This window comes from Hyperoodon ampullatus (assembly GCF_949752795.1).
Source record: "Hyperoodon ampullatus genome assembly, chromosome: 5".
Lineage (NCBI taxonomy): Eukaryota > Metazoa > Chordata > Mammalia > Artiodactyla > Ziphiidae > Hyperoodon > Hyperoodon ampullatus.
This window is the reverse complement of record NC_136918.1, coordinates 106024866-106039688: the sequence shown is the minus strand read 5'-3', so window position 1 is coordinate 106039688 and position 14823 is coordinate 106024866.

Below are 14823 nucleotides of genomic sequence, written 5' to 3'. Positions count from 1 at the left end.
TACTTGCAATGAATTTTCTTGGTTTTCTTTTATCTGAAAATGTCTTTAATTTGAATTTATTCTTTAAGAATATTTTCAATGGATAAAAAACTCTTTGTTAGCTCATCACCAGTCACAGGCAATTTTGAAATCCAAACAAGCAAGCTCCATTTGTTTTCACTGCCTGGGAATAGTCCTTTGTGATTCAATGCAGCACGCTTTGTAATCATGGTGCCACCCTCCCGAGTAATCCTTCCTTTTTATGAAAGAGAGTATGTATTTGCAGCTAAGTAGCTTTATCATCCTGTATCTTGCCTATAGAGTTTTGGAAGTCCAATAGCCTTCCTTCATTTTTTACATTTTGTACTCTCTCTGTCCTTTTAAAATTCAAACTGGCAGTATTACTGCTAATATAAAAATTTCCAGGACCTTTTGTGTCTCCCATGTATGTCACACAAATTCACTCCATAAGACAGGAGGATCTTCCACATATCTTTCCTAGAAACCATCACTTCAAAGATGGTCTACTCTCTTTTTGCTTTCATTATCTGTGACGAAAAGTATGAATCATTGAAATTGTTATTCTTTTATACATAATTTGTCATTTTTCTCTGACTTCTCTACATGTGTGATTTTCTTCTAACTTCTTTATTTTTATCTTCTGCTGAGATGGCTGAAGGGATCTGAGTCACACACTTAGTCATTTCAAAAAGGTTTTTATGTGAATGAATTCCATGACCCTTAAATCTTTTACAAGAATTAGCAAAAGATTGTCCAGCTACACCCTCAGTAGTTTTGGGTTTTTTTGCTACAGCACATTTTCCTGACAGTGAATTTCTTAATTTTAGTGTCTGTTGCAATCTGGATAGGCAGAGAATGTCCCAAATCATTAAATCCTGATCCTTTTTGAATAATAGTTTTTCATCATTGTATATCTGTTCTCTCACATTTTACTCCAAGAAGCACGAAGAAACCAGGCCACAGCTTCAACACTTTGTGTGGAAATCTTCTCAACTAAATATTTGAGTTTATTACTTATAAGTTCTATTTTCCATGTAACTGCAGAACACAGTTCTACTAAGTTTTCTGCCACTATATATCTCCCTTTTGCCAGTTTCCAATAACATGTTTCTTATTTCTTCTGAGTCCTCTTAGCAAGGTGATTAACATCCATATTTTTACTAATAGGCTTTTCAAGGTAATCTAGGCTTTTCCTATAATGCTCCCGAAAATTTTTCCAGGCTCAATCCATTGCCCAAATCCAAAGTCACTTCCACATTGTAGGGATTTATTACAGCACCACCGCGCTTCCAATACCAAAATTCGTATCAGATTTCTATGGCTTTTGTAACAAATTACTACAAACCTAGTGGGTTAAACAATGCAAATTTGTCTTACAGTTCTGGACAGCAGAAGTCTGAAATGGTTCTTGCTGAGCTAAAACAAAGGTGTCAGCAAAACTGCATTCCTTTCTGGAGATCCCCCACACTTTCTTTCTTTGCTTTTTTCAGTGTCTTGAAACTACCTGAATTCCTTGGTTCCTGGCCCTTTTCTATGTTCAAAGCCAGCAATGGCTGGTCTAGTCTTTCTCATATTGCATCATCTGAAACTGACTCTACTGCTTCCCCCTTCCATATTTTAGGACCCCTTTGATTACACTGGACCCACCCGTATAATCCAGAAAAATCTCCTTTTTTAAGGTCAGATGACTAGCAACTTTACTTCTGTATGCTACCTTAATTCCCTTTTGGCATGTAACTGAACATATTCAATTTCCAAGGATTGGAGAATGGGCGTCCTTGGGCGGCCATTATCCGTTCTACAGTCGCAAGCTTAAAATACCAGCTATCTCCCTTGTAATGGCAACACCCCAAATCTCAGTTTATTCCTTTTAACTTTGTCTGTGTTGTTAGGAATTTACCTCAGAGATATGCCTTTCAGATTAGCCAAAGAACTGGTTAGGGTTTATACATAGAATTCAGGGCTCCCTCCCTCTTAGGCTTTCTCTTTTCTGAAATCTCAGTGACATCAGCCAGTGATTATGGTTGATCCAAACTCTGTCCTCAGTTCTTCCAGCCAGTAAGGCTGTGGATTTTCTATTGAAGATTTAGTTGCTCTACATGATGAAGAGTGGTAACTGTCATTGGTTGAAAAGTCATGTATATGGCAAACTTACTTAGTGTGATTCCCTTCTACCAACTGTCCATTTCCTTCTAGTGTCTGTCTGCTTTTGGACACTCTTTAGTGCCTTTAGGTAAGTTTTCTTTTTCCTTCACAGAAAAAATATAGTTGTTATCTGTGTGAGGATTGGTATGAAGGTTGGTCTGAAGGCTAGTGTGAGCTCTCTAGCCATATGAGAAGGCTTTATATTCATTTTTTAAATTGTTGATGACCTTATTTACTTGCTTCAATGTATTAAATTCCACTAGAACAACGCTTCCTTTTTACCTTACATTATCATTTGTATCACTCACTTTGAATAATATTAACTCTATTTCTTCATACCTAATGCATCCTCTCCTACTATCAGATTTTTTTAAATTGAAGTATAGTTGATTTACAATATTATATTTGTTTCAGGTGTACAACATGAGGAGGGGCAAGATACTGCTATCAAATGTTTTTAGGAAAACATGTTCAGTGAAATTCAACATATATAATGAAAAAATGCACAAATCACATGTATACTGTTTGATGAATTTTTCTCAAAGTAAACACACCATCGTAGCCAGTATCCAGATCAGGAAATAGAATATTATCTGTTACTCAGGCAATCACCCTATGCCATCTTCCACTCACTATAAACTCTCTTCCTTAAATCTAATAATTATCTTGACTTCTACCAATTAGTTCTGCTTGTTCTGGAACTTTATGTAAATAGACTCACACAACACATTGATTTTTTTGGTGTGTATGGTTTCTTTTGTAACCAGACAAGGCTGGTACCAAACCCAAAAGGCCAATACTTGAGACAAATATTGGTGGAAAAGGAAAAGTTGCTTTATTCAGGAGGCCAGCAGCTGGGGAAGATGGAGGACTAATTCCTAAGAGGGGAAGTTGGAGGACTAATGTCCTAAGACCATCTCCAAGTTGCTGGTTAGGAGTCAAAGGTTTTAAAGGCAGTGGGAAGGAGGGGGCTTCAGGGTGTATGTTCAGCTTGTGCACAATTCTCGGATTGGTTGGTATTAAGGTGAAGTTTCAAGCATCACCAATCTTCTGGTTTCAACCAGTCTGGGGTCTATGTGCTTGTTGTCAGCCATTTTCAGCTGGGGTGGGGGGAGGCTGCCTCTGTAAAAACAACTTAGGAGTGTGTGTCAGACCTTTATCTATATCTTTCAGGAACTGGGAGTTTTGTGACTTTGCTATGTTGATGCATTTATAGTCTAAATTGTTGCCAGCTTCCAGGCCCATGTACTTGAGTTGCTACCTGGAAGTAAGCAAGATTATTCTCTCCTAGTCAATTAGTTGTTGTCTAAAATAGCTCTAAGACATGCTTGGGTCAGTAGGAATGGAAAATACATGTTTAAAATTTTGTGCTGCTCAAAATGGGGCAGCTTATGCTCTGGCTGCATTTTCACCCAACATTATATTTGTAAGAATCATCCATATTATTTGCATGTAGCAGTAGCTCATTAATTTTCATTGTGTATGATATTCTATGGTCTGAAAAATATAATTTGTTTACTTGTTCTACTTTGGGTGGATATTTGTATTATTTCCATCTTGAGGCTATTACAAATAAACTACTGTAAATATTTTAGTACATGACTTTTAGTGCCGGTGTGTACAAATTCCTGTTGCATATATATCTAGGGGTGGAATTACTAGAACATGGTATTTACTTATGTTCAGATTTAGTTGATACTGACAAACAGCATACCAAAAAGTTGTTATCAATCACCAGCAGTGAATAAGAGTTTCATTTGCTCCACATCCTTGCCAATACTTAGTTATATACTTTTATCATGTAAACCACAAAATTTTTCTAATTAAGTTTTCTTGTCCTAGTTTGCTTAATTTATGCAATTTCTCACTAAAATAAGAACTAAGAGCTATTTTTTAAATAACTCTAATAAATCAGTAATCCGGTGTCTTGAAGGAGTATCAAATAATTGTTCACTGTTTCTAACTAGAATATTCAAAATAAGAACCTCAAATGCAAAGTAGATATTATGTACTGAGGTGTGTTATGAACATGTGTCCCATCTGATGTACGTTCTGGGTGTGTATTCTGTTGGGGGAAGATTTAAAGCTGCTATCAGAATATGATTTGGGATTCAGAGCATTGCTAGAGAGAGACTAGTCAAGGCAATTAATTTTAGTTACTTTGCATCCTTAAGAAAACCGTAAATACTTTGAACAAAAAACAATCAGCTACTTTAAAATATCTTTTGAGCCAATTAAAACATATTCTTATCTGTATACAGGGCATCATCAGATTTGACCCAATACTATATGATCTTCACATTATGAGGACATTCAGAAATTGACCTAGAGAGGCACTTCAGAAAACAAAGTGTTTGTTAGTTTCAGTATGCTTTCCATACCTTGTTTCTTGTAACCAAGCTTTCTTTTTTTGAACTTGTAAAAAAAACTTTTAGTGGTTTTCCTGTAAAATATGGGTGTTTGATTTCTTACAGTTGTTCACTAAAGTTTCTCTTAGGCCAGTGATTTCCAAAGGGAGGGAAAGTTGTTTGGGTTAGGAGAGGTGTGTATAGTGCGTGCATGCGTGTGTGTGTGTGTGTGTGTGTGTGTGTGTTTTCAGGGGGCAGTGTTACTGAGGTGAAAGGAAGGGAACATAGTACCACTTTTCTACATTTCTTTATCCTCACCCTGAGCAATATTTCTGTAAAGAACATTGGCTGAACTTGAAGTGAAAGTCAGCTTACACAATTCAGTTTTTAAACAAAATATTGATACAATATGAGGCTTGCAAGAAGTGAACTGACTTATGAGAAGTGTTTTAATATAGAATACAACAAAAACAATTTCAGTACTAGCTTGTAACATGTCAAAGTATTTTTTTCAAGCACAGGGCCATGGAATCTTTCATACAATAGGAAATTTCCTTGTTTGAGTTCATCTCAACCTGTGGCAGCACATTAACCTTTTTGTGTGTGCCAGTGATGCTGGTTTAATATTTTCCAACATTTTTCCCTTTGATGAGAATGTGGTAGTAATAACAGCAAGTTTGTAGAGGTACCAAATTTTCAAATCTCTCACTATACATTAAAATGTTCTGTCTTACCTCGCCTTTCCCTCATGTTCTCTCTTTCACACACCCACACAGAAATCTTCAGAATAGTTAAAATGGAAAAAAAAATAGGTTTCATATTATATTTGCTCTAGCATGGGACAAAATATTTTAAGATTGCAAACATTGAAAACTTTTATTCAAAAATCTCAAAGTAAAAGAGATACTCCAGGAAGATGAATTATATCCTGTATCTCTGAGGAACCCCTGACAAACCAATGTATATATGACTCAAGGAGCATGCATTCCTTACTGTAAGAAGTTAGACGTGTACTACCCAATGAAAATCTGTTAATTTTTCTATGCAACTTGGATTTTCTTTGCTTAAAAAATATCAAATTCTATTTCATTTCTATTATTAGAGGTGTTCTAATTTTGCTCACTGGAAAAAGTGCAACATGGTTGAGATTTAAAATGGTACCACTTTGTACAAAATAATAGGAGCCTTGATTTATAGTTTTATCAAAAACTTTTCCACAGCTGGATTTGATTTCATAACTTCTATTTTTTCTTGTCTAAAAAATGAGTTAAAAGCATATATTTAAATAGTGGTTCTGCTGTACAGATAGAATAAACTACAGGTCAGAGTATAGATTATTTTGCCATGGTTTATGATCTGGTTTGCCCTAAAGGATTCATTAGTTATGTTTCCTTTTGGTATTATTCTCTCTGGCATCTCTTATGGCACTGCTAAAATTTTACTCCCTCCTCTATCCTACAAGGCTAATCAGTCACATCAATTCATCAAATAGAATATGTACAATTTCTGACACTTTCTTTAGAAGATGATATTGTTGCCATGGTGGCTTTTAGCTTGGAGATTTCTGACATTTGTTGGATCTCATTGTTTCTTCTTGCTCCTTTTTTGGATAATGAAGTAAATGAGTTTTGCTCAGATTAACATTTAATAAGTTCATGAAAAATTTACTAATCAGATTAATTCTATAGTCTTTTTCTCCTGTTGAGATTTTGGTTGCCTGTAATTTTCTTTTATGTTGGTAGATAGTAAAACTTGTCAAAGGATCTGCTTAGAAAATGAGAAAGAAACACTTAGCTAACAAGAATATACTTAAATGAAGAAGTTAGTGCAATACAAATCTTGATAGTTTGTCTTCTTAAAATATTCTTTTATGCTTACTGATATTTGATATTTCTGATTATATTTTATTTTCTTAGGTGAAATATATGTCTAAAGATATATATATATATAATATAGAATATACATAAATGTATATCTAAATATCTAACATGTTTTAAGTTTCTCAAAGCTTCAGAAAAAATTATAACACATATTTTAGGTAAGGAGTAAATAAAATGAAACTCCAAACTAGATAGCTTTACCAAAGAATTAGAGCAAAACCTTTATCTGGTTTTTGCCTGTCTAATTCTGGTCTACCATCTGAATCTTGTAGGCTCATGCCTTTTTAAATTATTAGCAAACCAGGAGAAATCATGATGCAAGGTATATCCAACAAATTGTCCTCCAGAAAGGAGAAATAAAGACTTTACCAGATAAACAAAAGCTAAGTAAGTTTATTACTAGACTTGTCTTACAAGAAATGCTAAAGGTAGTCCTTCAAGTTGAAATAAAGGATGCTAGAGAGCAACATGATAGCATGTGAAAATATAAAGCTCTCTGGCAAAGGTAAATATATACACAAATACAGAATTCTGTAACACCATAGTGATTGTGTGTAAATCAGCTTAACTCTATTATAGTATTTAAAAGATAAAAGCATGAAAAATTATAACTATATTATTAGGTTAATGGATACAAAATATAAAAATATGTAATTTGTGACATCAATAACATGATGTAGGGAAGATGTAAAGTAGTAAAGTTTTGTATGCAATAGAAGTTAAGTTGTTATTAGTTTAGAATAGATTGTTATAACTGTAAGATGTTTAATGTAATCCCCATGGTAACCAAACAGAAAATACCTAGGAAGATAAACAAAAGAAAATGAGAAGGGAAACAAAGGAATCAAGTATGCCACTACAAAAAATCAACAAAACACAAATGAAGGCAGTAAGAGAGGAACAGAATGACAAAATAGCTACAAGACATACAGAAAACAAATAACAAAATGGCAGGAGTAAGCCCTCACCTATCAGCAACTATTTTAAATGTAAGTGGATTAAACTCCACAGTCTAAAGATGTAAAGCAATGAAATAGATTTTAAAAAAAAGAGAACAAGATCCAACTATATGCGATCTGTAAAACTCATTTTACATTTAAGGACACATATAGATTGAAAATGAATGAAAAAGATATTCCATGCAAATGGTAACCAAAAGTGAGTAGAGGTGACCATCATTATATCAAAGTAGACAATAAGTCAAAAACTGTCACAAGAAACAAAGAAGGACATTATATAATGACAATAGGATAAATTCACCAGTCAGGTATAACAGTTATATCTATACACCTAACATTAGAGCATTGAAATATATGAACCAAACATTGACAGAACTAAAAGAAGAAATAGAAAACAGTACAATAATAGTAAGGGAATTCAATACCCAACTTTCAACAATAGATACATCATCCAGCTAAAAAATCAATAACGAAACAGCAGGCTTGAACAACACTAGAAAACAAATAGACCTAACAGATATGTATAGAACATTCCATCCAAAGCAGAATACACATTCTTTTCAAGGCTCATGAAACATTCTCCTGGATAGAGCCTACGTTGGGCTACAAAACAAGTCTTAAAAAATTTAAGATTGAAATTATACCAAGTATCTTTTCCAACCACAGTGGAATGAAACTAGAAATCAACAGAAATAAAATTGGAAAATTCACAAATAAGTGGAAATTTAACAACAAACTCTTGAACAACAGAGGGGTCAAAGAAAAAATAACAAAGAAAATTAGAAAACATCTTGAAAAAAATTAAAACAAAAACACAACATACCAAAACTTATGGGTTGCAAGCAAAAGCAGTACTGAGAGGCAAGTTTATATTGATAAACATCTACATTAAAAAAGAACAGTCCCAAATAAACAAACCAATGTTATGCCTCAAGGAATTAAACAAATGAAAACAAACTAAGCTCAAGTTCACAGAAGGAAGGCAATAATAAAGATTAGAGTAGAAATAAATGAAATAGAGAATAAGAAACAAGAGAAGAAAAATCAGCAAAACTAAGAATTGGTTTTTTGAAAAGATTAGCAAAATTGACAAGCCCTTAGCTAGACTAAGAAAAAAACAGAGGAGACCCAACAAAAATCATAAATGAAAAAAAAAGACATTACAACTGATGCCACAGAAATAAAAAGGACTATAAGAAATTACTATGAACAATTATACAACAGCAAATTTTTTAACCTAGATAAAATAATAATTTCTAGAAACATGCAACCTGCCAAGACTAAACCATGAAGAAACAGAAAATCTGAACAGACCCACAACTAGTAAGGAGATTGAGTTAGTAATCAAAAAAACTCCCAATAAGGAAAGTCCAGGACCAGATGCCTTCATTGGAGAGATCTACCACACATTTAAAGAATACTAATCCTTCTCAAATTCTTCCCCAAAATGAAGAGGAGGGAGCACTTCCAAATTCATTTTTATGAGGCCAGCATTTCCCTGACTAAGATACTGTAAGAAAAGAATATCCCTGATGAATATTGATGAAAAAATCCTCAAAAAATACTAGCCAATTGAATTCAACAGCACATTAAAAGTATTATACACCATAACCAACTTGAATTTAGTCTTGAAATGCAAAGATCTTTCAATATATGAAAAGCAATCAGTGTAACACTCCAAATTAACAGAATGAAGGGCAAAAACCACCCACTATCCTAATTGACTCGGAAAAAGGATTTGACATAGTTCAAGACCCTTCATGATAAAAATACTGAACAAACTAGGAATAGAAGGAAATTGCCTCAATGTAATAAAGGCTGTATATGAAAAGCCCACAGATTACATCATACTCAACTGTGGAAAACTGAAAGCTTTTCTTCTAAGATCAGGGAAAAGACATGGATGCCCATTCTCACCACTTCTATTCAGCAGAACACTGAAAGTCCAGCCAGAGCACTCAGTCAATAAAGATAAATAAAAGACATCCAAATCAGAAAGGAAGAAATAAAATGATATATTTTACAGATGATATGATCTTATATGTGGAAAACTAAAGATTCCCCCCAAAATATAGAACTAATGAATGAATTCAGCAAAGTTTCAGAATACAAAGCACACAAGAATCATTGAGTCCCTATATACTTATAATGAACAATCTGAAAAGGAAATTAAGAAAACAACCTTATTTGCAATAGCATCAAAAAGGATAAAATATTTAGGAATAAGCTTAACTAGGAAGGTGAAAGACTTGAACACTGAAAACTACAAAATGTTCCTGAAGATAATCAAAGACACAAATAAATGGGAAGACATCTTATGTTCATAGGTTGCAAAACTAAATATTGTTAAAATCTCCATACTACCCAAAGCAAAGATTTAATGCAGTTCCTATCAAAATCCCAATGGCAAGTTTTTTCAAAAATAGAAAAAATGATCCTAAAATTCATATGGAATTTTAAGGACCTTGAATGGCCAGAAAAATCTTGGGAAAGAAAAACAAAACTAGAGGTCTCATACTTTCTTATTTCATAACATATTACAATGCTACAGTCATCAGAACAGTATGGTACTAGCATAAAGACAGATATATAGACCAATGGAACAGAATAGAGAGAAATAAACCCTTGCGTGTATGGCTAAATCATCTTCAACAAGGGTGCCAAGACTGCACAATGGGGAAAGGATAATCTCTTCAACTAATGTGTTGGGAAAACTGGATATCCACATGCAAAAGAACATAGTTGGACCTTTACATTTCACCATATACAAAAATTAACTCCAAATAGATTAAAGACCTAAGTATAAGACCTGAAACTGTATTTCCTAGAAGGAAATATAGGAAAAAAAACTTCATGACATTGGACTTGGCAGTGATTTATTGTGTATGACACCAAAAGCACAAGTAGAAGCAAAAATAGACAAATGGAACTAGACTACATCAAACTTAAAAACTTCTGTGCAGCAAAGGAAACAATCAACAGAGTGAAAAGGAAGCCTATGGAACGGGAGAAAATATTTGCAAACTATATAGCTGATAAGGGGTTAATACCTAAAAATATAAGGAACTCCTAAAAAAAAACCCCACTGATTTTAAAAAGGGCAAAGGATTTAAATAGGCATTTTTCCAGAAAAGATATACACATGGCCAAAAAGCTTATGGAAATATGTTCAGTATCTCTAATCATTAGAGAAATGGAAATTAAAACCACAATGAGGTATCACCTCACAGCTGTTAGGATGGCTGTTATCAAAAAAAATAAAATTAAAATTAAAAGTTGGTGAGTATATGAAGAAATTGAAACTTTTAATTTTATGCACTGATAGTGGGAGCATAAAGTGATATAAATGGAAAACAGTATGAAGATGCCTCTAAAAGTTAAAAATAGAACTGCCATATGATCCAGTAATCCCACTTCTTGGTATTCATCCAAAGAAATTGAAAACAAGATCTTGAGAAGATATTTGCACTCTCGTTTTCATTGCAGCTTATTCATAATAGCCAAAAGTTGGAAACAACCTACATGTCCATTCATGGATTAATGGATAAAGAAACTGTGGACCACCTGCATATAATGGAATGATTGATACTAACTTTAATGGAGGAGTGAGATTGAACTGGGCATTGAGAAGTGGGTTAAGTTTGAATAGACTGAGAATATAGGGGAAGGATCAGAGGTAGGACGTTTTTGTGAACAATAATAAGATTAGACATTCTAGAACAGAGGTTTTGCTTTGAAAAGATTAAGCTGCAACACATATGGAGCTCATTGTACAACTTGAGACCACTTATGCCCCAGATCATTGGTTCCCAAATCACCTTGAAGAAAAGAAGATATCGCTTAAGACTGGAAACACTCCCAGGTGGAGCCTAGTAGACCCATTAAACTGCTAAATTATTTGACACATGTGAAAGGTCATTGTGAGCCAAAAATGTTAACAATAGTGATTTCCAGTAGGAGAGTGATAGAACAAAAGAGAATTGTTGCTCTCCTCAGCTGAATCAGTCTTCTTTTTTGCTTATAGTTGTTTCCTCTAAAAGGATCAGATGAGGCAGAAGCAGTATCTTTTTAAACATGTCCATGATGTCTCTGAGCAGAAATAAGGCATTGTGCTTTCAGAGCCACTCTTTTGTATTAATCTTTCTCTTTGTATACATACACACACAATTATTTTTTTATAGACAGTAGTAGAGAGAAAAATAAAAAGGAATCTACTTGTAGACTGTTTCCAGCCATTAAGTAAAAGTTATTGGTTACTAGTTGCTAGTTGGTTTAAATCTTGCCCTAGGTCTTTGCTTGAAATTTGAGTCTTATTAAAAGCTATGGTATAGGTGTCTGATTGTAATTGAGAAAAGCAGAATTCAGTTTGTTAATACTATGAAACACAGTAAGAAATCTGTTAATCTTTTCATCTTTCAGTAGAAATATTTAGTTAGCACCCACAAAAAACTGTTACAGGTATGTATATATATATATATAAATGTTTTTAAGGACAAGGTAGAAAATGAATTTTGATTTGTGCTTTTTAAGTATGCATGCAATAATCATATAGAACCTTTTGAAACTGTATATGCTATGAATCTGTTCTTGGCTACCTGTAGATTTCAATAAAGTAGTTCCTTTTTTTTCATTTGAAAGTATGCTGAAAGTCAAAATGGTGACATTATTTGCAATCTAGATGAAAATATGGTATACATTATTATTAAGCAGGGTTGAAATCTTTTTATCAAGGTACACATTTTTGAAAATTCTCAATTAAAATACTCACCTTGAAGGTTATATTTAATCATATTTTCACTTCCTATTTTTACTTACACAATATAATTCTTAATACTAATGTATATCATCACACTAAATGTCATTAATGTTTTGTTATTTTACTATTAACTCATAACTCTCTGTAACTTTACAGACAAGCCTTGCAAGTGAAATCACTTTATTTCAATGTCAAAGTGGTAATTCATTAGCCAACCATTGCCCCCAACACACACACACACACACACTCACACACACACACACACACACACACACACCCTTGAATGATTATCTTTAATTAAATTTTACAAGAGATACACTTTAAATATAAAAACAAATATTGTTGAAAGTAAATAGAAGGAAAAGATCAACCGTAAGTATAAGAAGGTTGGAAATACTATATTAATATCAGATAAAATAGGCTTCAAGGTAAAGATTACTACCTGAGGTAAAGTACATTTCATAGTGATAAAAAAGATTTATTCATCAGAAATACATAGCAATCATGAAAGTATACAATAATAAGAGAACATCAGATTACATGAGCAAATATTGATGTAATTAAAGGGAAAAATAGTTCTATAATCTTTATAAGAGATTTTTAACACTCAGCAATCACTAGAACTAGACAAAAATATCAGTCAAGACATACATGATCTGAACAATACTACCAATAACCCTGACATCATTGATCTTTGTACATTATTATCTATAACAACTGTAGAATATATGTTTCATTCACAAAGATACACCACGTGATGGAAAATACAAGTCTCATTACACTTAAAATGATTGAATGCATACAGAATATGTGCTGTGACCACAACAGAATTAAATGACCCAGTAAACACTGGGCAAAAGATTTGAGAGGACACTTTGCAAGAGATGATAGACCAATTAGCACATGAGAAGATTCTCAACATCATTAGCATTAATGAGATGCAATTTAAATTCATAAGGACATAACACCACACACTTATTAGGATGGCTAAAGTGAACAGGCTGACAATACCTGGAAAGCATGTAGAGCAACTAGAACCATCAAACATTGCTGGTGGGGATGTAAAATGGTACAACAATTTTGGGAAATTGTTTCACAGTTTCTTAAAATATTAAAAATACACCTACTGTACTACCTAACCATTCCACTCTTAGAAAGGTAATCAAAAATAATGAAAACACAGTCCTGTACAAGAATGTTCATAGCTGCTTTATTCACAATAACCAAAAATTGGAAATTCAATGTCCATCAATCAGTGAATGGATAAACAAGATGTGGTAGATTTTATACAGTGAAATATTACTCGACAGTAAAAGGAGAGACTACAAATACCCTCAATTGCATGGGTGGATCTCAGAATCACTATGATGCCAGGCACAAAAAAGTACTTACAGTATGATTATATTTATATACAGTCTTAGAAATGCAAACTAATCTGTAGTGACAAAAAACACAAATAAGTGGTTGTCTGATCCCAGGGCAAAGGGAATAATGGACTGAAAATGAGGCATGAGGAAATATTGGGAAGTGATAGAAAAGTTCCATATCTTGATTGTGGTGTGGTTTTCAGGTTTATATATCTGTCAAAATGTATCAAATTATATACTTTAACTGGGTACAGTTTATCATACATATATTACACCTCAATAATATTGATTTTTTAAAAGATACACTTTTCACCAAAAGTAGTCAACTCTTTAAAAGATATCAACAAAAAGACAAACAACAAAGTGAATCATCTCCCTGTGCTATGCAGCTGCTTCCCACTAGCTATCTATTTTACATTTGGTAGTGTATGTATGTGCATGCCACTCTCTCACTTCATCCCCACCATTGTAAAGCAATTATATCCCAATAAAGATGTTAAAAAAAAAGACAAAATGTCAAAAATTTAAGTTGAGTAAGGAAAAACTCATTTTCTCCTGATAAATAGTGGTTATTAGAAACCTGATTAGAATTAAAATGTTGATTTTAGAAATGTTAACTGGATTACTCCATTTACAGGAATAAACTCTTTTCAGAAAATATTTCTCCAACTTATTCATTAGTGCCTAAAATTAAAATTTGCAATAAACTCTTAAAATGGTTCAGCCAAAAAAGAGTGTGTGTGTATGTTTGTGTGTGTATATATGTGTGTGTATACACACACACACACACATATACACATACATTGAAGAACATCCCTGCAGATGTATGGAGACAGTAGGGGGAGGGAGAGAGAATGAGAGAGAGAGAGAGAGAGACTGACAGAGAGAGCACAAATGTATCAACATGTTAACAGTTGGTAAATACGTGAGCTCATGCAGGTTTTCATTTTACTATTCTTTCAATGTTCCTCTAGTTTTGACATTTTCAAAGTAAACAGTTGGGGGTTAAACTTAATCAGAGACTTATCAAATGTAGTTTAATGAGTCTTCCCACTGAAATGTTAATAACCTAGGAGAAGATAACACAGTGGTGTGAGTATATATCTTGTAAAGCATTAAACTAGACGCATGCAATCACTGAATACATTGAAGATGAGCAAAAAGCACTGTGAGACAAAGAATGTGAACTTTATGGATTGTAAAAAAATTCTATCCAATTTCACAAATTTTCATACCAGGAACTCTGATTACTTATTTTAGGAGTATAAAATAATTAATGGCTATGAGCATAGGCTCTGCAGTCTATTCCTTCTTGGTCTCTTATTAACTATGTAACTTCCTTGAAAACTCCGTGTCCTCATATGTAAA